Source organism: Macaca thibetana, chromosome 5 (genome assembly GCF_024542745.1).
Source record: "Macaca thibetana thibetana isolate TM-01 chromosome 5, ASM2454274v1, whole genome shotgun sequence".
Lineage (NCBI taxonomy): Eukaryota > Metazoa > Chordata > Mammalia > Primates > Cercopithecidae > Macaca > Macaca thibetana.
In genome coordinates this window covers 177,325,367-177,348,718 of record NC_065582.1, presented here as the reverse complement: position 1 = coordinate 177,348,718, position 23,352 = coordinate 177,325,367, and the positions used below count along the sequence as shown (strand labels likewise).

Below are 23,352 nucleotides of genomic sequence, written 5' to 3'. Positions count from 1 at the left end.
GCTGATCGAGGGGTGTAAAGGCAGCAGGAGCCGAGTGTTCTTCTGTTGAATACTCACCTCCTAGATGCTGGCAGCTCCGAATGCCTCTGGCCTGCTCGTTTTCCTCTCACAACTCAGGCTATTTTCAAATAACCCAACCTGTCCAACTCCAAAATTAAGGACATTAGAGTAGAAAAATATGTAGGTCAAGAAATGTTCTCCCTGTCTAGGATTTTCATCATGGAGAGGAAGGAGGGGAGGGAGGAGAAGCAGCCCAGCCCCCAAACTCAGCAGAGGCAGGGGAGGGAGGCACGTGAGGATTTTTCTTTTTTTCTTTCTTTTCATTTCTTTCTTTCCTTTCTTTTCTTTCTTTCTTTCTTTTCATTTCTTTCTTTCCTTTCTTTTCTTTCTTTCTTTTCTTTCTTTTCTTTCTTTCTTTTCCTTCTTTCCTTCTTTCCTTTCTTTCTTTTCTTCTTTCTTTTCTTTCTTTCTTCCTTCCTTTCTTTTTTTTTTTTTGAAACAGAGTCTTGCTCTGTCACCCAGGCTGGAGTGCAATGGCACAATCTCGGCTCACTGCAACCTCCACCTCCCAGGTTCAAATGATTCTCCTGCCTCAGCCTCCTGAGTAGCTGGGATTACAGGTGCCTGCCACCGTGCCCGACTAATTTCTTTTGTATTTTTACTAGAAACAGGATTTTGCCATGTTGGCCAGGCTGGTCTGGAACTCCTGACCTCAAGTTATCCGCCCGCCTCAGCCTCCCAAAGTGCTGGGATTACAGGCATGAGCCACCACGCCCAGCTGCACATGTGAACTTCTAAAGAGTGCATCCAATACGCCTATTTTGGGGAGAGGGTCAAATTCAGAAGATAGAGCTCTACAAAGTCTTGCAGAGGGGAGGGGATGAAATGTGGACTGAGAGAACGATTATGTTAGGGTCATGGGTTTTTCCGAGGTTCAATAATCTTCTAGTTTACACCTTCATTTTATACCTGGGCCAGCAGGGAGTAGGGTGCATTGTTGTCGGCCACTCAGAGGAGAGGTGGAGCCTGTCCCTGGGCTTCTGCCTGTTCAGTTACCCCCAGTGAGCCATGGCAGGGGAGCTCACAGACCAGGCCAGACTCCTGCTGCCACAGCAAAGCCCCCGACCCCCAGGCACCCTCGCGGTTCTGATCCACCAATGGTGCTGTGCGGGCCTCTGCCCTTGGCCTGTCAGATCCTATCTCTAGGACAGGAGCTGGGCTGTATGGACTGTGGCCACTGCAGTGGACTCCCTTGCCCTCTGGCCAACAGGCATTTGCCCCCCCGGCTCCCTCAGGCTGGCTCTGTTCTACAAAAGCAGCCACCCCTCCTCTAAGGCAGCCTCAGCCTTTCCAGAACCTGTCACACCCCCTCCCCTCCTCCTGCTGGCCCAGGGATGGCAACAGCTCTCTCTGCAAGCCCAGGCTACTGAACGCTTCTTCTGAGCCCTACACTCTGGCCACCTTTGCAGACAATTCTTTGAAATCCATCTACTCAAATGACCCCATTTGGCGTGGCCCCTGCAACCTCTTGGCATCTTGACTGATACAAATGCTGAGGAGAACACTTCTTGCTCCCTGAAGCCCCCCAGAGCCTCAAGGAGGAAACCCCTCTTTAACCATCCTCCAGGCAAAGAATTAGATGATGAAGATGACCATGAAATACTTTCCATTTCATTATCTTAGTTTTTTTTTAGCTTCACAAAATTCTGAAGTAGAAAGGACAGGTACTGTTACACCCGTTTTTCAGGTAAAGTAACAATGATCATTGGTGTAAATGACCATACTAATAGTATCTGTCGTCAGTGAATACAGAGGGAGCACCAAAGGGCTTTCTAGGTATTTCTTGCAATGCCCTCAACCCACATTCTAGGGCTGTTTCTATTCATAGTCCATCTCTCAGATGAGGCCACAGAAGCTTGGGTGACAGATGATAATTAAGAAGATGCTGGGTGTTCTCACTTATAAGTGGGAGCTAAATAAGGGGAACACATGGACACAGGGAGGGAAACAACAGACAGTGGAGCCTGTTGTGGGGGCGAGGGAAGGGGGAGCATCAGGATAAACAGCTAATGCATGCGGGGCTTAATACCTAGGTTGATAGATGCAGCACACCGCCATGGCACACATTTGCCTATGTAGCAAACCTGCACATCCTGCACATGTATCCCAGAACTTAAAATTAAATTAAATTAAAAATAATAATACAAATAAAAACATTAAAAAAAAAAGAAGATGCTGGGAAGGTATGTTGGCAGGAGGGAGAAAATCAGACACTTCAAGAACTCAGTCAGAGTCCAGGTGTAGTGGCTCACGCCTATAATTCCGGCACTTTGGGAGGCCAAGATGAGAGGATCACCTGAGGTCAGGAGTTCAATACCAGCCTGGCCAACATGGCAAAAACCCGTCTCTCCTAAAAATACAAAAATTAACAAGGCGTGGTAGTGCACCCCTGTAATCCCAGCTACTCGGGAGGCTGAGGCAGGAGAATCACTTGAAACCAGGAGGTGGAGGTTGCAGTGAGCCGAGATCGCACTACTGCACTCCACTCTGGGTGACAGAGCAAGACTCCATCTCAAGGAAAAAAAAAAAGAACTCGGTCAGAGGAGTGGACTCCGGAGCAGCGATGCAGTCCCCTACTGTGCCTAGGCCCAGCCCTTCTCTTGGCCCATGCTGGTTGACAGGAGACCTAGCTATGCCTCTCTTTCCCTTCTTGACTCTAATAAAGCAGGGAGGGAGGATCCCCTAAAGCCGAATCCTCTCCTCCAGTCCTGAGGTGATGCTGGTCCTCATACTAGTCATGTGGCCTTGGGCAAAGCGTGCCTCCACCTCCGTTTCCCCTTCCCATGAAATGAGGGGTTTGGACTAGAATAACTTAATTCTCCTCCCCCTGAGAAGTCTCCCCCCTACCCACTGTGTTCACTGTCACGATGGCAAGAATGGCCCAGGATGAATCAGAACCTGATAAATCAGAAAATTATCGAGGACACACTGAGGTCAAGCAAGTGATGACACATGACCGGGGGGATAAATAACGAAGGCCACATAATTCCATTCTGCCCTTCCCCCGCTTTTTTCATAAGCAGTCCGGTGTCCCTCAGCACCAGCTAAGTACCAGATTTCTAGCTTGTAGCAATAACTCGTATTAAATTATTTAGCCAGTAAATGATTATAAAAGCACTTTGCCAAAGTAAAGAACCACAGAAAGGCCAGATTCTAATAACAGTAATACCACCATACGCTTGAATTAATTATTGAATTTTTTAAAAGCCCACAGATGGATGAATGCAATTCATTTCATGCTTTGTGGAGCCAGGGTCCCTGGGAGAGTGTCTAAAATTCGCAGGCTCCCCGGAGTGTGCTGGAGATTACACAGCGAAAGGCTGAACTGCATTGCAGGCGGTGCAGCGATGACCTAATGGGGCTTTTCCGTCTGGAATGCCTCCATCCATGCAGCTGGGGCTGGGGTTTGGTGGCCACAGCACAGTGAAATTAGCATGTAACCCCTAAGTCAGCCCTGATCCCCAGGCCCTGAGCTGTCCTGCAACTTCTGGCCATGACATGATTTTTAAAAAATTTTTTTTAATGTTCATAATGTGTCACCTTTTCTCCCCTTGTTTCTCAGGCCCAGCTCAGGAATAAGGTTGGAGTCCTCATGAGCAGATTTTCCAGAGATTGAATTTTTATCCCTCTAGGTCTAATTTTCCTCATTTTGGACCAGAGTCATTCTAAAATGCAGGGCACGTTGTCCTGCCTTCCAGAACAGAGGATGTTGGAAAGAATTTAACCTCTTGTTGAAGAATCAGGTCAGTTTCATGAACACCATAGACCAAATGGGGTCGGGTGCTATGGGCTGGGACCCACGCCCCACACTGGCTGTCCACAGGCTGTGGGCTTGGCTAGACTTGCCCCTGCCCTTGTTGCTGCCTCTGTGGCCGCCATTCACACAGGGGTTGCAGAGGCGATCCTCACTATGCACCCCTCACTCTTTCCAGAGCACTGTTTCTAATCTGCTATGAGCAGAGAGTCCAAATTGCCGAACTTATCAGAATGACATCCCAAAGAGGCTGTATTGGGTTGAAAGGTGTCCCCCCAAAATTCATGTCCATCTGGGACCACAAAATGTGACCTTATGGAAATAGGTCCAGTCAGATAGAAAAGGTAAAGATCTTGAGATGAGAGCATCCTGGATGTAGGGTGAACCGCAATCCAATAACTGGTATCCCTATAAGAAGAAGGGACATGGCTGGGCGTGGTGGCTCACGCCTGTAATCCCAACACTTTGGGAGGCCAAAGCGGGCAGATCACTTGAGACTAAGAGTTCGAGACCAGCCTGGCCAACATGGCGAAACCCCATCTCTACTAAAAATACAAAAATTAGCCAGGCATGGTGGTGCATGCCTGTAGTCCTAGCCACTGGGGAGACTGAGGTAGGAGAATCGCTTGAACCCGGGAGGCAGAGGTTGCAGTGAGCCGAGAAAGCACCACTGCACTCCAGCCTGGGTGACAGAACAAGACGCTTTCTCAAAAAAGAAAAAAAGAAAAAATGAAAGGACACAGGGAGACACACAGAAAAAGGCTGTGGGACAAGAGAGGCAGAGACTGGAGGGATGCGGCCACAACTAAGGGCTGCTGAGGATCCCCAGGAGCCTCCAGAAACTAGGAAAGAGGCAAGGAACGGAGTCTCCCATGGAGACTTCAGAGGGCACAGAGCCCTGCTGACACCTTGAGTTTGAACTTCCAGCCTCCAGAACTCCGAGACAATAGATTTCTGTTGTTTTAAGCTGCCCAGTTTATGGTAATTTGTTAAGACAGCCCCAGGAAATGAATACGGAGGTTCTTGAGCCCAGGTAGTTTTTCTACTTTTTAATGTGTTTTCCCTTTATGTTTAAATATATTACATATTTGGACATCATATGCATTGTTTAGAGTTTTCGAAGCATTTCACGAGTGTGAATTCCCCGGACTGATTAGAGCTCAGTAGAGGGAAGGTGCGTGGTCCCCGCTCAATGCTGCTGTCCCTCCCTGGTGGCCTTTGCAGGACAGGGCAGGGATGGCTTGCTGTACTTGTCTGGAGCCTAGCCAGCATGTGGTGCTGCTTCTCCCTGAGCAGAGTGCCTCTATGTTGGGTTTTGGAATCATAAACCTGCACTGGAGGGTTGGGGTGGAGCCCAGAAAGCGTTAGTCCCAGGGCTCTGGTTCTCAAAGTGCAGTGGCTGGACCAGCAGATGAGCTTTTCCTAGTAGCGTGTTAGAGATGCAGATGCTCAGGCCCCACCCTAGACTTGCTGAATCAGGAACACTGCTTTTTAACGAGCCCTCTAGGGAGATTCTGATGCACACTTAAGTTTCAGAATCATCGGTTCTGGGTTTGTAAACTGGAATTCTGCAGGGTGAGCTGTACTCATTTGTATACTTTGAAAATTGCCAGCTGGGTGCGATGACTCACGCCTATAATCTCAACACTTTGAGAGGTCGAGGTGGGAGGATTGCTTGAGCCCAGGAGTTTAAGACCAGCCTGGGCAACATAATGAGACCCCGTCTCAATAATAATAATAATAATAACAACAACAACAATCGGGTGAATTTAGTGGTGGAGCACATTTGTAGTCCTAGCCACTTGGAAGGCTGAGGTGGGTGTATCACTTGAGCCCAGGAGGTTGAGGTGACCGTGAGCTATGATCATACCACTGTACTCCAGCCTGGGCAACAAAGTGAGACCTTGCCTCAAAAAAAAAAAAAAAAAAAAAGGAAAGGAGGAAAGGGAGGAAGGGAGAGAGGGAGGGAAGAAAGAAAGAGAGAGAGGGAAGGAGGGAGGGAGGAAGGGAGGAAAGGAGGGAAGGAAATTGCCTTTATTGGAAAACTTAAAAACCAGATTTCACAAAACATGCAACTTTACTGCCTTCTTCTGAAAAATTAAGAGACCTCACAACAGAGACATTCCCATGTGGCAAAAATCAGCTCCACTGGGAGAATGGCTGCTCACCTCCTGCATCCACCATTCCCTCTCCTGCCTTAGATGTGAGGCTTGTGCCTCACTCACCTTGGCTGCCCAGTCTGCCTGGCCCTGTGGGTGCTTGGGTGTGAGCCCCTCATCCAGTTCAATACCTCAGTTTACAGGTAGAGAAACTGAGGCACACAAAAGGGAATGAACATGTTCCAGGAACCATGCAATGCTACCGATTGCTGAGTGCCTGGGCAGCTCAGAAGCCTTTGCAGTTACTTGAGGCAAGCACGAGAAGTCCATGGGAGGACCTGGGAACCCTGAGATCCTCAGGAGCTCAGTTCTGGAATGAGAAAATCTTGGTGGCACCCACAGTCCAAGCTGGAGAAGGTGAGGGTGGAATGAGGGTAAGGCCATGGAGATGGACAGGAGACACAAGAGATGGTCAGAGGATGGCCACAAAAACACCAGCCAATAATAAATGTTCAAGGAAACTGGAACTCTCATATGTTGTTGATGGGAATGTAAAATGGTGCAACTACTATGGAAAACAGTATCAAAGTTCTTCAAAAAGTTAGACATAGAGTCACCCTATGACCCAGCAACACCACTCCTAGGTATACACTCAAGAAGACTGAAACATAAGTTCAGTTCCCACAAAATGTGCACATGAATGTTTATGACAGCATTAATAATAATAGCCAACAAGTGGAAAGAACCCAAATGTCCATCCACTGATTAAGGGATAAACAAAATGTGGTCTAGCTGTACAGTGGAATATTACTCAGCCATAAAAAAGGAATGGAGCGCTGACACATGCTACAACATGATTAAACCTTGAAACCATTCAACTAAGTGAAAGAAGCCAGACAAAAAAGACCTCATGCTGTATGATTCTGTTTATGCAAAGCAGGCAGAAGAGGCAAATCCATATAGACAAAAAAACAGATGAGTGGAGGGAGTGGGAGGTGACTGCTGGTGGGTACGGGATGTTTTGGGGGGATGATGAAACTATCCTGCAGTTAAAAAGTGGTGATAGGTGCATGACCCTAAAATATACTTTTAAAAAAGCCCCAGCAAATTCCATGCCTTGAAATGGTGAGTTTTTATGATATGTGAATTGTTATATCTCAATTTTTTTCTTTTTTGAAATTTTTAAATAAGTCCTTAAAGGACTCTGTGGTTTGTTTTTTGTTTTTTGTGGTTTTTTTTGAAACAGAGTCTCCCTCTGTGGCCAAGTTTGAGAGCAGTGGCATGATCTCAGCTCACTGAAACCTCCACCTCCCAAGTTCAAGCCATTCTCCTGCCTCAGCCTCCCAAGTAGCTGGGACTACAGGCACGTGCCACCATGCTCAGCTAATCTCTGTATTTTTAGTAGAGACGGGATTTCACCACATTGGCCAGGGTGGTCTCAAACTCCTTGACTCAGATGTATCTCAATTTTTAAAAAGAGATGGTCAGTAAAATGAGGAGGAAGACGAGGGATGTCAGGGAAGAGGATGACTCCGAACTTGCAGCGACTGAGCCTGCTGTGGGCCTGTCCTGTGACAGTGGGCGATCTGCAGATTTTCTCTCCTTTAATCCCCTCCCAGCTGTGGGAGTGAGGGAGGCACCCTCATTCACCCCATGTTACCTGTGAGTAAACTGATGCCCAGGGAGGTGAAGCACTTGCACAAGATCACACAGCTGGGAGGGAGGAGCTGGGTTTGGGTCTGTCTGTCTCCAGCTTTCTGTGCCCTCTCCTTTCCCACTTCTGGTCTGTGAGCCCTGGAAGGGCAGAGACGGAGCTCGTTCATCCCCCAGGCCTTGGCCTAGTGTGGGGCCTGTTCCCCACCATGTTCTCATTAAATGGTTCTTTAATTGCATTGAAGAGACTGGAAACGGGCAAGAAATGGGGGGATACAGGACGGCGCCATTCACTTCGTTCTCTGGGTCATCTTGGTTTCTGAAGATTGTTTTTAAACCTCCAACAATGACCCCTGAATGTGAAAGGAAAATGTTGTCCCAGGAAAAGGGGCGTCTGTGCGTGCGAAATGGGAGGCTGTGCCGAGAACACTCTGCCCATGTTGCTCCTGCGTCGCCCGGTGTGGAAGGAGATGAGATTTATAAATGATACAGCTAATTGTGTTTTTCTACAAGATTAATTTTATTGTCCCATTATCTGCTCCTTCCGAGTCCATTCAGGGGTGGATTATGTCTTAGCTTTCATCTCTGGAGTTTTCATTAATAATTAGGTCACCTTTTAGCCAGGAGCCCTGGATATCTCAGGCCAAGGAAACTTCCAGCTGGAACGGAAACCCTTTGTGTTACAGCGTTCCCCCTGCTACTGTGGGTGCCTCTGTGTCAGAGGAGATGGGCGCTTCCTCCAATATCCGCTGTCAGGAGTGAAAAGGCCAGTGGTTCTTTGGGCTTACTAGGTTCCAGACCCTGTCTGGGGGTACTTTTTTTTTTTTTGGTGAAATCTCACAATTGCCTGTGAGGTCAGGACTGTTGCCCCATTATACAGATGAGACGACCGAGCGGCCCCTCTGCAGGATTAGAGAACATGAACTCACCTAACCACCAATTTGAGCCTAGGTGGCTTGCCCCAAAGCCAGTGTTGTCCCCACGTTGTCACACAGATAGCTCTCACTCCAGAGTCTAGAGAGTCGGAGGGCGGAGTTCCACTCTCCTGAGATCTTGGAGAACAAGGTGCATCGAACATGTTGACATCTGCCCCATATTTTTGGCTGGTGGAGATGCGCAGGGGCTGGAAGGGTTGGAGACCGTTGACTGAGCAGCAACCATGCACCACATAAGCTCTATTTCTTTCTTTCTTTTTTCTTTTTTTTGAGACGGAGTCTTGCTCTGTCACCCAGGCTGGGGTGCCATGGTGTGATCTCGACTCATCACAACCTCCGCCTCCCAGGTTCAAGCGACTCTCCTGCCTCAGCCTCCCGATTAGCTGGGATTACAGGTGCGTGCCACCATGCCCAGCTAATTTTTTGTATCTTTAGTAGAGACAGGGTTTCACCATGTTGACCAGGCTGGTCTCAAACTCCTGACCTCATGATCCGCCTGCCTTGGCCTCCCGAAGTGCTGGGATTACAGGCATGAGCCACCTCTCCCGGCTACACACAAGCTCTATTTCTTATCTCTGGTCCTCACCATCATCCTAACAGGTAAAACACATTTTCTTCTATTTTCCATATTAAGTAACCGAGGTGCTGGGGCCAGACACTGAATGACTGGGACCCAATGTGGGACCCAACCCAACAGCGCATGTTGAGCATTTGGGATGTTTAGGATTCTTCACAGTAAGTAAAGCTGTAGTGAACAGCTTTGGGCATATTCTCTGTGCACATCTTTGATAGAAACTGTTGGTATAGGAATTCCTAGAAATGGAATTAGTGTTCAAAGGGTACAAGGATTTTCATCTATTATCTAATAGAGAGGCTAGGCAGCTAAATCCTTGGCTTTCCAGACTCCCTTGCAGAGAGGGGTTTCAGGAGATCCCCTCCTGGCCAATGGGACTCTATGCAGTCTTTGGGGGTGTGTGGAAAACCTTTTGTTCTCCTGTGGAAGAGGGACATACAAGTCTGGCATTATTCTTCATCCTTCCTCCTGCCTTCCATGTAAAAATGACACCTGGGCTGGGCACGGTGGCTCACACCTGTAATCCCAGCATTTTGGGAGGCTGAGGCAGGTGGATCAGTTGAGGTCCAGAGTTGGAGACCATCCTTGCCAACATGGTGAAACCCCACCTCTACTAAATACAAAAAATTATCTGGTCATGGTGCACACCTGTAATCCCAGCTACTCGGGAGGCTGGGGCATGAGAATCGCTTGAACCTGGGAAGCGGACATTACAGTGAGCCGAGATGGCGCCACTGCACTCCAGTCTGGGTGACAGATCAAGACTCTATTCCAAAAGAAAAAAGAAAGAAAGAAAAGAAAAGAATTGACACCTGGAACCACAGCAGCCGTCTTCCGTCCATGAGGCTACAGATCTGAGGATGGAAACCAACCCTCAAAATGTGGTCATCTTTGGGCCGACTGCACTGTGCCATCCACCAGACACTTCTTGCTCTGTGAGAAAAACGAAGTCTTACTTACTTAGGCCCTTTTGGGGCAGGATTTCTGCTCCTTGACACTGAGCACACTCCTAAATGGCATCGGCTCAGACAGGTGAAATATAGCAGAGATGTGGGTTATCCCCAACATCTATTCTCCCCTTCTTCCATTGCAATAAAAATTCCCTCTAGGCATGAGTCTGCAGGAAATAAGAACTCCCTTGTCGTGTCTCCCTTTTGGCAAGGTGTGGCCCTGTAGCGACATTCTGGCAAGAGGAATGAGAGAAGTGCGCAGCAGCTCTAGTAGTGACCTTCCGGAAGGGACACTGGTGCACAGCCCTCTCCTTGTCTTGCTGTCCCCTTCTCCCTCCTGCCACCTGTTGTGTGGATGCCATCTTGGGCCATGAGGTTGAGGTTCCCACCCAGGATGGTGAAGCAGGGTCCTGGGAGGAGGTGGGCCTGAGGACCTCAGGGGGCAGCGCCCCTCCCTCTATGACCCTGGACCACCTACAGACTGTAGCCAAGTCTCTCGTTGAAGCCACTGATACTTGGGATTTCCTGTCTCTCACCGTCAAAACTAATCCCTGCTGTACTCATTCCCTGTTGCCGCTGTGACAACCTTCCACAAACAGAGGCTGAACCCAGTACAGATGAATTCTCTTACCGTTTAGAGCTCAAAGCCTAAACTCAGCTTCACTGGGCTGAAGACAAGGTGTCGGTTCCTTCTGGAGATGCTGGGATAGAGTGGCTTCCCTGCCTTTCTCACTGTCTACTGGGTGCACTGATGTTCCTTAGTTGGTGGCTCTTCCCCTATCTTCGAAATACATCACTCCAATTTCTTTGTTCTCTTTCTTTCTTTCCTTCCTTCCTTCCTTCCTTCCTTCCTTCCTTCCTTCCTTCCTTCCTTCCTTCCTTCCTCCCTCCCTCCCTCCCTCCCTTCCTTCCTTCTTTCTTTTTTTGATGGAGTCTCACTCTGTTGCCCAGGCCGGAGTGCAATGGCACGATCTCGGCTCACTACAATCTCTGCCTTCTGAGTTCAAGCGATTCTCCTGCTTCAGCCTCCCAAGTAGCTGGGATTACAGGCACACACCACCACACCCAGCTAATTTTTGTATTTTTAGTAGACATGGGGTTTCGCCATGTTAACCAGGCTGGTCTCGAACTCCTGATCTCAATTAATTTGCCCACCTCAGCCTCCCAAAGTGCAGGGATCACAGGCATGAATCACCATGCCCGGCCAACATCACTCCAATTTCTGTTTCCCTTTTCACATTGCCCTTCCCTCAGCCTGGTTCCTCCTGACTCCCTCTTATAAGGACTCTTGGGATGACATCAGACCGCCCTGAATAGCCCAGGATCATCTCTCTGTTCCAAGATTCTCCACATAATCATGTCTGCAAAGCTCCTCTTCCCATTTAGGGAGACTTTTGTAGGATCCAGGGATTAAGACATGGACAGATTTTGGGTGATATTGTTCAGCCTACCTCACAATCTGGACTACATATTTGTGTCTCCCCTAAATTCCTGTGATGAAACCCTAATCCCCAATGTGACATATTGTGAGATGGAGCCTGTGAGGAAGTGATAAAGGTGAAATGAGGTCATCAGGGTCGGGCCCTGATCCAATATGGCTCTGCCCTTGTAAGAAGAGGAAGAGACAGCAGAGCGTACCCTCTCTTTCCGCCACAGGAGGACAAAGTGAGAAGGTGGCTGTCTGCAAGCCAAGAAAGGAGACCTCACCAGAAATGGACCCTGCCGGGCCTTGGTCTGGGGCTTCAGGCTTATGCTCCCACGAGCTGGATCATTGCAGTTATATAGAAAACAGGGCCCTGATTCGAACTTTGATAAACTGCCATCACATACACCTCTGGGATATTTGGGAAGTGTGACGAGAATCAGACAGGCTTGTACTCAATCTCAGATGTAGAACTTACTGACTCCCTGCTGGCAAGCAAGTCTCAGTTTCCTCATCTGTAAAATGGGACTGATGATCCCAGTGATGATGTCATGCAAGCTGGCTCAGTGTGGCTTAATGCCCAGCACTCAGTGGGCTTAGGGTATTGCTAAGCACATGCCCTCCATTGCCACTATCTCCCACCCCTGACTCAGCCACCCTGCCTTGCCCTTATTCACTCACTCATTCATTCATCCAACATGTTTTACTGAGGGTCTATCCTTACGAACCAGGCACAGCATGGGGCAGCAGGAACACACTGAATAGATGCAGTCTCTGCTCTCCAAGCTCCATCCTGGAAGTCCCAGTTTCCCTCTTCAAAGGGCTGACCAGTCCTTCCCCTAGAGAAATGTGGGAAGCTGTCAGGCATTCAAGCTGCAGCGCTGCTCAGCTGCGTCCCACTCCACCATGGGGCTGGAACGCTGCTTCCTCGTCTGTGATCAGAGGCCTTCCTGCTCCTTGACCCGCCCTTGCAGGCTTGCCTCCCAGCTGGAATGGAATGAAAACAAATCAACACTTTGCAAACTCACAAGCACTATGGACACAAGAGGAAGCATTAATTTTTCCCCAAACAATAATAATCATAAGTCTTAGCCTTCGTTAAGCACCCACCATGGGTCAGGTCTTGTCCTCAGTGTTTGTCCAAATAATCTCTCACGATTCTCAGCTCCTTCTAGGAGGTGAGGAGTATCAGTGTCTCCAATTTCCAGGTGAGAACACTCATGTCCAGAGAGGCCCCTGCAGCTCCATGCCAGACCTCAGTGACTGTAAGGGTGGATGGACCTTTTCAAACCAAGGGGTCAGTGGTGGAAAATGGCTTGACTGCGTCAGAGAGGCTGAAGGGAAAAGGCTGGCAGCAGGATGTGTGAACCAAAGCCATGGCCTTGGGGGTGGGGAGGCGGGTTTTGGGGGGAGGGAGGCAGGTTTGGATCCTACATTAAGGAGGTGTTTTTCAGGCTATGGTATTTTAAAAAGAGGCATCACCCAGTTGCACTCTGAGCCAGTGTATTAGTTCATTGTCAAGCTGCTGATAAAGCCATACCCGAGACTGGGAAGAAAAAGAGGTTTAATTGGACTTACGGTTCCACGTGACTGGGGAGGCCTCAGAATCATGGCAGGAGGTGAAAGGCCCTTCTTATATGGCAGCAGCAAGAGGAAAATGAGGAAGAAGCAAAAGTGGAAACCCCTGATAAACCCGTCAGATCTTGTAAGACTTATTCACTATCATGAGAATAGCATGGGAAAGACCGGCCCCCATGATTCACTTACCTCCCCCTGGGTCTCTCCCACAGCACATGGGAATTCTGGGAGATACAATTCAAGTTGAGATTTGAATGGAGGCACAGCCAAACCATATCAGCCAGTGCGGAAGAAAGGAAAGCAAATCTATTGATTCCCAAACCATCAAGAGAGGCAGGTGCAATAATTTATCAGGGGACTTTGGGAACTAAGTACGTAGTGGGCTCAGGGAAATGAGGGGTAGGAAGTAGGGCTGACCCAAATCTATTCACAGGGAGACATATATCAGCCCCTTCAAGATGCTGAACACTCCCAGAGATAGATATTTACTGCTCATGAAGAATGATTTCACCCATAACAAACTCTGAGCACAGGCCATACCTTTTGGAGTGGAATTCAGTATTTGCTAATAAAACAGCACTGATCAGAGACTGCCCAATGACACAATTGACAATCGTGCCACCCCAGGAGTGTTGATGAACCTGGCTCTGACCCAGGTTTCCTCAAGTGACCTGCAGGGATTCTCCGAGGCTCCCCAGGGCTCCTGCATCAATAGCAAAAGCCACTTCAGTAGCAGTAGCTTCTGTCTTCCAATAAGTTCACAAGCACAACATGTGACAAGTAGCAGAGTGGTGTGAGGAAGATAACTGGGCCAGACTAAAGGCAACACAAAATTCCCTGGGCACTTATGCCAGTTCTATGTTAAGTATTCTAAGGTGCATTATTACCTCATGTTGATGTCACAAAGATGTCATCATCCTTCTTTTTTTTTTTTTTTCCTTTTTGAGACAGTCTCACTATGTTGCTCAGGCTAGTCTCAAATTCCTGGGCTCAAGCAATCCTTTTGCCTCAGTCTCTCAAGTAGCTGGGACTATGGGCTTGTGCCACCACATCTGGCTTCAGTCCTCATCTAAGCCAAATAAAATTTTGTTTCAGGGAGATTAGGTGCCTTGCCCAGATCACACTGGAATTCGTTGGCTATATTTTGTTGATTTTCACACCTATGTTCATGAAGAATTTTGGTTTGTAGGGGTTTGTTTCCTTGTTATGTCTTTGTCTAGTTTTGGCATTAGAGTCATGCTAACCTCATGAGATTAGCTGAGAAGTGTTCTTCTATTTTCTCAAAGAGATTCTGCAGAGTAGTTATCCTCAAATATTTGGTAAAGTTAGCCAACAAAACCATCTGGGCTTGGAAATGTCATTGTTAGATATCTTTAATTTTGAACTTAATGTATTGAATAAATATAAGACTATTCAGATGGTCTAGTTCCTCATGCATGAGTTTTTGTAGTCTGCAGATTTCAAGGAATTGGTTCATGTAAAATTTTTGGTGTATTAGTTCCTTCTCCTGCTGCTAAAAGGACATACCCAAGACTGGGTAATTTATAAAGGAAAGAGGTTTAATTGACTCACAGTTCCTCAGGGCTGAGGAGGCCTCAGGAAAATTACAATCATCTTGGAAGAGGAAGCAAACACGTCCTTCTTCACATCGTGGCAGGAAGGAGAAGAATGAGTGCCCAGTGAAGGGGGAAGCCCCTTATAAAACCATCAGATCTCATAAGAACTAACTCACCATCATCAGAACAGGATGGGAGAAACTGCCTCCATGATCCAATTATCTCCACCTTGTCCCTCCCAGAACATGTGAGGATTATGGGAAATACAATTTGGGATTTGGGTGGGGACACAGCCAAACCATATCATATGAGACATATTCATTTTATCCTACTAATGTCTGTATGACCTGTAGTGTTTACCCATCTTTCATTCTGGGTCTTGGTAACATATCTTTTCTCTTTTTCCTTGGCCAGTCTTGCTAGAAGCTTCTCTCTCTCTCTCCCACTTAGCAATGATGCTCCAGCTCCCAGCCTCCTTTCTCCTCCTCTGGCAGTGACCCTCCTCTGAGCCTCAGCACTTGATGGTTTCACTCCTGTCCTACAGAATTGGAGATCCTTAAGTTGGGAGGGCCCTTCAGTGACCCCTGGTAGAGGCTTCTTCCTGGGTGCTTCTAGGAAGACTGGCTGGTGGTCAGGCTGCCTCCATGCGCCTCTCATTGGAACCTGAGTTCTTGTATCATGTCATTTGTTTCTACTTTTGGCAACTTTCCCATCAAGGGCAATAACTGCTACCACTTACCAAGAGTGGCAACACGGCTATTTGGGTGAGAGTCTCACGTGTGACTCTGGCAGCCACTCCCTGGGCACTCCCCTCTATCGAGTTCTGGCCCTTTGGGCTCCAGGCTTACCTCCATGCTTTCTTCTCTGTCATATCATGCTGGATGGTGCCAGCCCTGGAACCAGGCTGCCTGATCAGAGCCCAGCTCTGCCCTAGGTCACAAGCTGTGTGACCTTGTGGAAGTTACTGAAACTCTGTGCCTCAGTTTCCTCACCTATAAAATGGACCTAATACTAGTTTCACTTAGAAATGTTGGGAAGATGAAGTTAGAATCATCCATGTGGCTGGGACATAGTAAGAGCCCAGTGTCAGCTGTGAGTTTTAATCTCGTGCTAACCCATCAGAGAGTGCACCCCTGGCATTTCTTTTCTCCAGGCATTCTTGGCACCTTCAACTGTTTTTACCTAGCTGCACCTTCGTGTCTAACCTTTTACCTTCAGGGTCACCCCAGGCAAGACATGTGCTTGTTCATCAATGGGCCCCTTCCAGGGTGAGTCCTGAACTGGCCCAGAATTCAGATTCTGCATCAGAGGTGAAATGTGTAAACACGATGCTCTGGGGGTTCCTGAGAATCTCCACAGGGAGGTTATTCATGAGGTCTCCAGACAGAAGGGCCCTGAGGAAGGGCAGGGAGAACATTCTAGAAGGAGCAGCCCCTTGGCACATCTAAGCAGGGCTAGATGGGGCATGTGGAAAGGTGAGGAGCTGATGTTGCCGAGGGAAGCAGAAGTCTTCAATGGTGGCTGTGTTTGGCTGCACCACGGCCCCCAAGGATACCCCCATCCAAATCTGCAGAACCTATAGTTGTTACTTTATATGCCAAAAGGGACTTTGCAGCTGAGACCAAGTTAAATGTTTTTGGGTGTAAAGCTTATTCTAGGTTATCGGATGACCCGACCCCTGAATGTAATCACAGGTGTCCCTATAAGAGGGAGGTTTAATGCAGAAGAAAAACTGGAGCAAGAGGTGACACTGCTGCCTTTGAAGGTGGAGGAAGGAGTTGCCACCTGAGGAATGCAAGGAATGTGAAGAAAGCAGCTCCTGAGCTGGAAATGGATTCTCCCAGGGCCTCAGAAGGAGTGCAGCCCTGCCAACACCTTGCCTTAAGCCCCATGAAACTCATTTTAGGTCGCTGCCCTCCAGAACTGCAAAAGAATACATTGCTCTTATTTTAAGCCACTGAATACATGCTAATGAATTTGTTACAGCAGCCACAGGACACTGATACACAAGGCTAAGGGATAGGTTTTGGCTGTGTCCCCACCCAAATCTCGTCTTGAATTCCCATGTGTTCCGGGAGGGACCTGGGGAGAGGTAATTGAATCATGGGGGCGGGATTCTCCTGTGCTTTTCTCATGATGGTGAGTCTCACGAGATCTCATAGTTCTATAAAGAGACATTCCCCTGCACAAGTTCTCTCTCTCTTTGCCTGCTGCCATCCACGTAAGATGTGACTTGCTCCTCCTTGCCTTCTGCCATGATTGTGAGGCCTCCACAGCCATGTGGAGCTGTAAGTTCAATAAACCTCTTTCTTCTGTAAATTCCTCAGCCCCAGGTATGTCTTCATCAGCAGCATGAAAATGGACAAATAAACCTAGGGAATTTTTAACTTCCTCCCAAGCATACATAACCCAGTGAAGAGTTTTGAGCAGGGATGTTTAAAAATACAGTGTATGCATAGGACATCTGAAGTCCCTGAAGGCCCACAGATCAGAAGATGCCTCCATTAAAAAGATAGTTTTTCACTCACAGTTTCCAAGAGGAGGAAGCAGGCCACACCCGGGACCATACAGGAAGATGGGTGCAGTCAGGAGGAGGAGGCAGAGGGGAGAGCTGTGAGTGGGGACTTTGACTGTGTTGCTGTGGGACAGAACCAGCAAGAAAGGTAGGCAGGCTTAGGATTGGCCAGCTTGAATAACTGAAGCTGCTCCAGGGCACAAGGCTGTCCCTACCAGTCTGGTACCTGCCCTGGGCTGATGAGGACAGGTAGATGTGGCTGGAGCAGTGGAGCCTAAAAAAGCAGGTGGCTGCAGCACGGACTATGGGTTGGTTGGTTTATATTTGAAAAGTGCCTCTACCCAGAAGAGGACTCCTCTGAGGAGTGGGGGAGGTGATGAGACAGGCAGGAGGTCAGACAGGGTGACTTAAGCCATTATCAGGTTGTTCAGAACAAGGCCTTTCTGGCCCATGCATGGAGGATGGATGTCAACAGTGTCAAGTTCACAGAGGCTAGAAACACAGGTGACACCAGGTGTAATGCATTCAGGCATGTCTCAGCAAAATCACCATGGTAGCAGGGTGGAGAGACCCCCTCTGGCAGCTGAGCAGGCACAGAGGGCTGTGTATTCAGTAGGTGCATATATTAACCCTCCTGCACCCTCTGTCCCCTCCCAGCCCCTCCTGGAGCTGCCTTTCCTCTCCCTACCCCAGTCTGTGCTCTGACCACACTGCAGTCTCGTGGGTGCCCCCCAGCACCCAGCAGCCCTTTCCTTCCGCATGAACTCCTCCCCATCCCTCCGGGCCAGTGCAGATGCTACTCTCCCCTGGAGAAATCAGCCCTGACAGCACCCGCCGTGCATACACGGTGCTCCCTGTGCATTCACCGCGAGCTCCCTGCCATGTTGGGCACTTCTCACAGATCACTGGGTTGGCTCTGATGCAACTGCCAACATCCAGTCATTTTTGACCTACAAAAAGTGGCAATTTAATACAGTTCAACCTAAATCCTTCAGTTAATCCTCAAAATAATTGTGTAAGTTAGGGGCTGTTTGCCAGTGATGAAACTGAGACCGAGATGATTTGGGAATTCAGTCACAAAGCTCACGTTCATTTTCTGTGGCTGCCATGACACACACCACGGTTTGGGTGGGTTAAAACAACACACATTTATTCTCCCACAGTTCTGAAGGCCAGAAGTCTGAAATCAGGGTGGCAGCAGGGCCGCTGCCCCCGATGGCTCTAGGAGAGAATTCCTCCTTGCCTGTTCCAGGCCTTCTCTTTGGTCTCAAATCTCCCTCCGCCTTTCTCTTGCAGGGACCCTGTCATGTCTTTGGGATCCACCTGGATGATCCAAGTTGATCTCCTCTGGAGATCCTTCACCGAATTGTATCTGCAAAACCCTATTGCCAAATAAGGTAGTTGACATGGTTAAGCTCTGTGTCCCCACCCAAATCTCATCTTGAATTGTAATAATCCCCATGTATCAAGGGTGGGACCAGGTGGGGATAATTGAATCATGGGGGCAGTTTCCCCCATGCTGTTCTCATGATAGACAGAGTCTCACTCTGCTGCCCAGGCTGGAGTGCAGTAGTGGAATCTCGGCTCACTGCAACCTCTGCCTCCCAGGTTCAAGCAATTCTACTGCCTCAGCCTCCCAAGTAGCTGGGATTACAGGTAAATGCCAACACACCTGGCTAATTTTTATGTTTTCAGTAGAGACGGGGTTTCGCCCTATTGACCAGGCTGGTCTCAAACTCTTGATCTCAGGTGATCTGCCCACCTCGGCCTCCCAAAGTGCTGAGATTACAGGTATGAGCCACAGCGCCTGGCCTAAGATCTGATAGTTTTTTAAAGGGCTTTCCCCTTTGCTAGGCTCTTATTCTTCTTCCTGCCGCCATGTGAAGAAGGTTGTGTTTGTTTCCCCTTCTGCCATGATTGTAAGTTTCCTGAGGCCTCCCCCATCATGCAGAACTGTGAGTCCATTAAACCTCTTCCCTTTATAAATTGCCTGGTCTCAGGCAGTCCTTCGCAGCAGCATGAGAACAGACTAACACAGTGGCACTCGCAGGTTCTGGGGATTTGAGCACAGACACATCTCTTTAGGGGCCACCATTCAACCCACTACAGCTCATAAGTGGCATCATCAGCTGAGCCCAGGGTGTCTCCAGTCACAATGCTGGTGTGTGGTTAGGGCTTGCTTTTGTACCACTTCCCCACCTGACACGCATTGTGTCTGTGTAACACCTGCCCAGCCCCCACATATGGACTTGGCTTTGGTCATGTCCAAGCTCCAGATCCCAAATCATCTGGAAGCCTCTTTCTTACCCTCCCGAGTGTTTCCCCACATGTTCAACACACACTCAGGGTGCTTTTCTTATGTCTTTAATTTCTGGGCACAAAACAAGTCTAAAAATAAGCATTCACTGCTTCTCGTCAAAAAATTCTGAAAACCATGTGTAGGAGGGGCCTGTGTTGACAAGGGTATGAATATCCTGGTGGCTGATGTCAAATGGGGCAGTTCCATGTGCTGGGTTCTGTGCAGGACACAAAGCTGACACTGGCCAAATCCTGCCGTGGGCAGCTGACCTGTGAGCAGCTGTGCAAAGCCCACACAGAATGAGCTGTGAACCCTGAAAATCTGAGACAGGTCTCAGTTAATTCAGAAAGTTTATTTTGCCGGCCGGGCATGGTGTCTCATGCTTGTAATCCCAGCACTTTGGGAGGCCGAGGCGGGCGGATCACGAGGTCAGGAGATCGAGACCATCCTAGCTAACACGGTGAAACCCGTCTCTACTAAAAATACCAAAAAAAAAAAAAAAAAAGAAAGAAAGAAAGAAAAATTAGTCAGGCATGGTAGCAGGCGCCTGTAATCCCAGCTACTCGTGAGGCTGAGGCAGGAGAATGGCGTGAACCTGGGAGGCGGTGGAGCTTGCAGTGAGCGGAGATCGCGCCACTGCGCTCCAACCTGGGTGACAGAGTGAGACTCCGCCTCAAAAAAAGAAAAAAAGAAAAAGAAAGAAAGTTTATTTTGCCAAGGTTGAGGACACACGCCCATGACAGCCTCTGGAGGTCCTGATGCCATGTACCCAAAGTGGTCAGAGCACAGTTTGGTTTTATACATTTTAGGGAGACATGAGCCATCAATCAACACATGTAAGATGGACATTGACTTGGTCCGGAAAGGTGGGACAACTCGAAGCAAAAACAGGACAACTTGAAGCGTGGAGGGGGCTTCCAGGTCCTAGGTAGATAAGAGACAAATGGTTGCATTCTTTTTATTTTTTCTTTGAGATGGAGTTTTGCTCTTATTACCCAGGCTGGAGTGCAATGGCATGATCTCAGCTCACCCCAACCACTGCCTCCCAGGTTCAAGCGATTCTCCTGCCTCAGCCTACCGAGTAGCTGGGATTACAGGCATGCGCCACCATGCCAGGTTAATTTTGCATTTCTGGTAGAGACGGGGTTTCTCCATATTGGCCAGGCTAGTCTCACACTCCCAGCCTCAGGTTATCCGCCCACCTCAGGTTCCTAAAGTGCTGGGATTACAGGAGTAATCTGGCCTGGTTGTATTGTTTTGAGTGTCTGATTAGCCCCTCCAAAGGAGGCAGTCAGATATGCATTTATCTCAGTGAGCAGAGGGGTGACTTGGAATAGGATGGGAGGCAGGTTTGCCCTAAGCAGTTCCCAGCTTGACTTTTCCCTTTAGCTTAGTGATCTGGAGGCCCCAAGTTTCTTTTCCTTTCACATAGCGGCTGTCTAGAGTGAGAGAGCTGAATGGGGAAACCATTTCAAGGACAAGAACCAAGACGTTGTTTCCTCCTGACTTCACTGAATCCCCCTCAGTGCTCTGTCGCAAAAAGTATTATTATTCCCACTTTAAGGAAGAAGGCAGCAGTTCAGAGAGGCTGGAACCGTAATAGGCTTGTTGCCTGGTGCGTGTGGCAAACCAGCATGCCAGGACATGGTTGCAGCAGAGGAAGAGGTTCCATCGTAGGGCCACCAAACGAGGAGATGGAAGGAAACCTCAAATTCATCTCCCCAGGGAGTTTGGGGCTGAGGTTTTTCAGGGTTTTGGAGTGCACTGATGTGTGGAGGTGGTTGATTGCTGGAAGAGTGCAGGATACAGCCGTGGAACCTGGACCAGGGAGAGGAACCGCTGCATTCTCCCGCCCATCCCACCGTCCCGCTGCCCGCAATTCCTCCCCGTTCCTCTGGAGGGGGCTTCAAAGTGTTTGCTAGAATTCAAGGTGTGAGAAGCATCTTAAGGGATCCTTAAACAAAAGCCTAATGATCAGAAAGCCGAGATAGTGTAGCTTATTAGTCTATTCTCATGCTGCTAATGAAGACATACCCAAGACTGGGTAATTTATAAAGAAAAAGAAGTTTAGGCCGGGCACAGTGGCTTGTGCCCATAATCCCAGCACTTTGGGAGGCTGAGGCAGGTGGATCACCTGAGGTTAGGAGTTCGAGACCGTCCTGGCCAACAGGGTGAAACCCCTTCTCTACTAAAAATACAAAAAATTAGCAGGGCGTGGTGGCCGGCGCCTGTAATCCCAGCTACTCAGGAGGCTGAGGCAGGATAATAGATTGAACCCGGGAGGCAGAGACTGCAGTGAGCAGAGATTGCACCATTGCCCTCCAGCCTGGGCAACAAGAGCAAAACTCCGTCTCAAAATAAAAATAGGGCTGGGCGCCGTGGCTGGAGCCTGTAATCCCAATACTTTGGGAGGCCGAGGCAGGTGGATCACTGAGGTCAGCAGTTCGAGATCAGCCTGGCCAACATAGTGAAACTCCCTCTCTACTAAAGATACAAAAAATTAGCTGCGCGTGGTAGAGCGCACCTGTAATCCCAGCTACCCAGGAGGCTGAAGCAGGAGAATCACTTGAACCCGGGAGGTGAAGTTTACAGTGAGCTGAGATTGCGCCACTGCACTCTAGCCTGGCAATGAGAGCGAAACTCTGTCTCAAAAAATAAAAATAAAAATAAAAAAGAGGTTTAATGAACTCACGGTTCCACATGTCTGGGGAGGCCTCACAATCATGGCAAAAGGTGAAACGCATGTCTTACATGGCAGCAGGCAAGAGAGAATAAGAGCCAAGTGAAAGGGGTTTCCCCTTATTAAAATAATCAGATCTCGTAAGACTTATTCACCACCACAAGAACAGGATGGGGGAACCACCCCCATTATTCAATTATCTCCCACAGGGTCCCTCCCACAACATGTGGGAATTATGGGAGCTACAATTCAAGATGAGATTTGGGTGGTGACACAGCTAAACTGTATCCTATAGAATTTCTGTAGGAACAATGGGGATGCAAACGGGTTCTTAAACAGTCTTATGACCCTAATGTCAGAAATCCTACCTCTAGGAACGATGGGTAGTGTCTAGTGCTACATGCAAATGGTCAGTGTCTAGTGCTACGGGACTTCTAACAAAAAGGAAGTGAGCCAGAGTGTAGCCTGATGAAAGCTTAATTATAACTAGATTTCTGTGCAGAATTCTTATTAACCCTGTGAGGACGGCTTCAAGGCTAAGTGAGTTGGTCAAGGTCATACAGCCACAAGCAGCGAAAGTGGGTTTTGAACCCCTGTCCCTTTAACTCTACACTGGGTAGGGGATTGAGAGGGGAGGGGACTGAGATTGGAAAGACTGTCGTGAAAGTGACAATTGTACAGAGCTCAAAGGCTCAGGCTGCTGGGGGGTTGTGGGCTGGGGTGCAGCCCACTTGAGAGGTTAAAGGTCAAAGGTGCAGAGCAGCCACACTCCAGGAGGATGATGTTGTGGATGCCGCACCGTGGGTCAGCTGGGCTGAGGCTGGGGGCTTTCCCTGCTGCCAGTCCTGTGTTTCACAAGCAGGTCCCCTGCAGTAGCCTGCAGCGTTATTGCCTCACAGACAATAAATTAGGGTCTTTAAACCATAAAATTGGCATTTGGACTCCAGTCATGTGCGAAGGGCTCAGCCTGCTTCTGTGAGCTGTGAAACAAAGCATCCTTGGTTATGAATAAATTAGGTCCTTCCCACTTGCAGGGGGGACAGGCAGCTGGGGAGATGGTGCATGATTCCAAAGCAGGGAAGAAAGAGCATGAGGTGTGGGGTTATTTCAGGAGGCAGCGACCTGAGAGTTTATTTATTTAACAACACTTAGGTAGGACGACCTTCAAGCCAGGCACGTTCTGTGCTTTACAAAGATTAGTTCATTTAATCCTCTGACACCCTGGGAGAAGGAACTGTTATCATCCCCATTGTACTAAGAAGAAACTCAGGTACAT

The 23,352-nt window shown here is 48.5% G+C and overlaps 1 protein-coding gene across 6 annotated transcripts in view; it reads right to left on the bottom strand.

Moving 5' to 3' along the window:
* NSG1 (neuronal vesicle trafficking associated 1) overlaps window positions 1-23,352 on the bottom strand; it is a 556,677-nt gene that overhangs the window by 39,869 nt on the left and 493,456 nt on the right. The window contains exon 1 of one of the 6 annotated variants that reach the window (XM_050792228.1): window positions 18,609-18,618. The exons of the other annotated variants lie outside the window; for them this stretch is intronic. The gene's annotated coding sequence lies outside the window, so the exon portion shown is untranslated. Of the gene's footprint in view, window positions 1-18,608; window positions 18,619-23,352 lie in introns of those variants that run through there. 6 annotated transcript variants of the gene reach the window in all.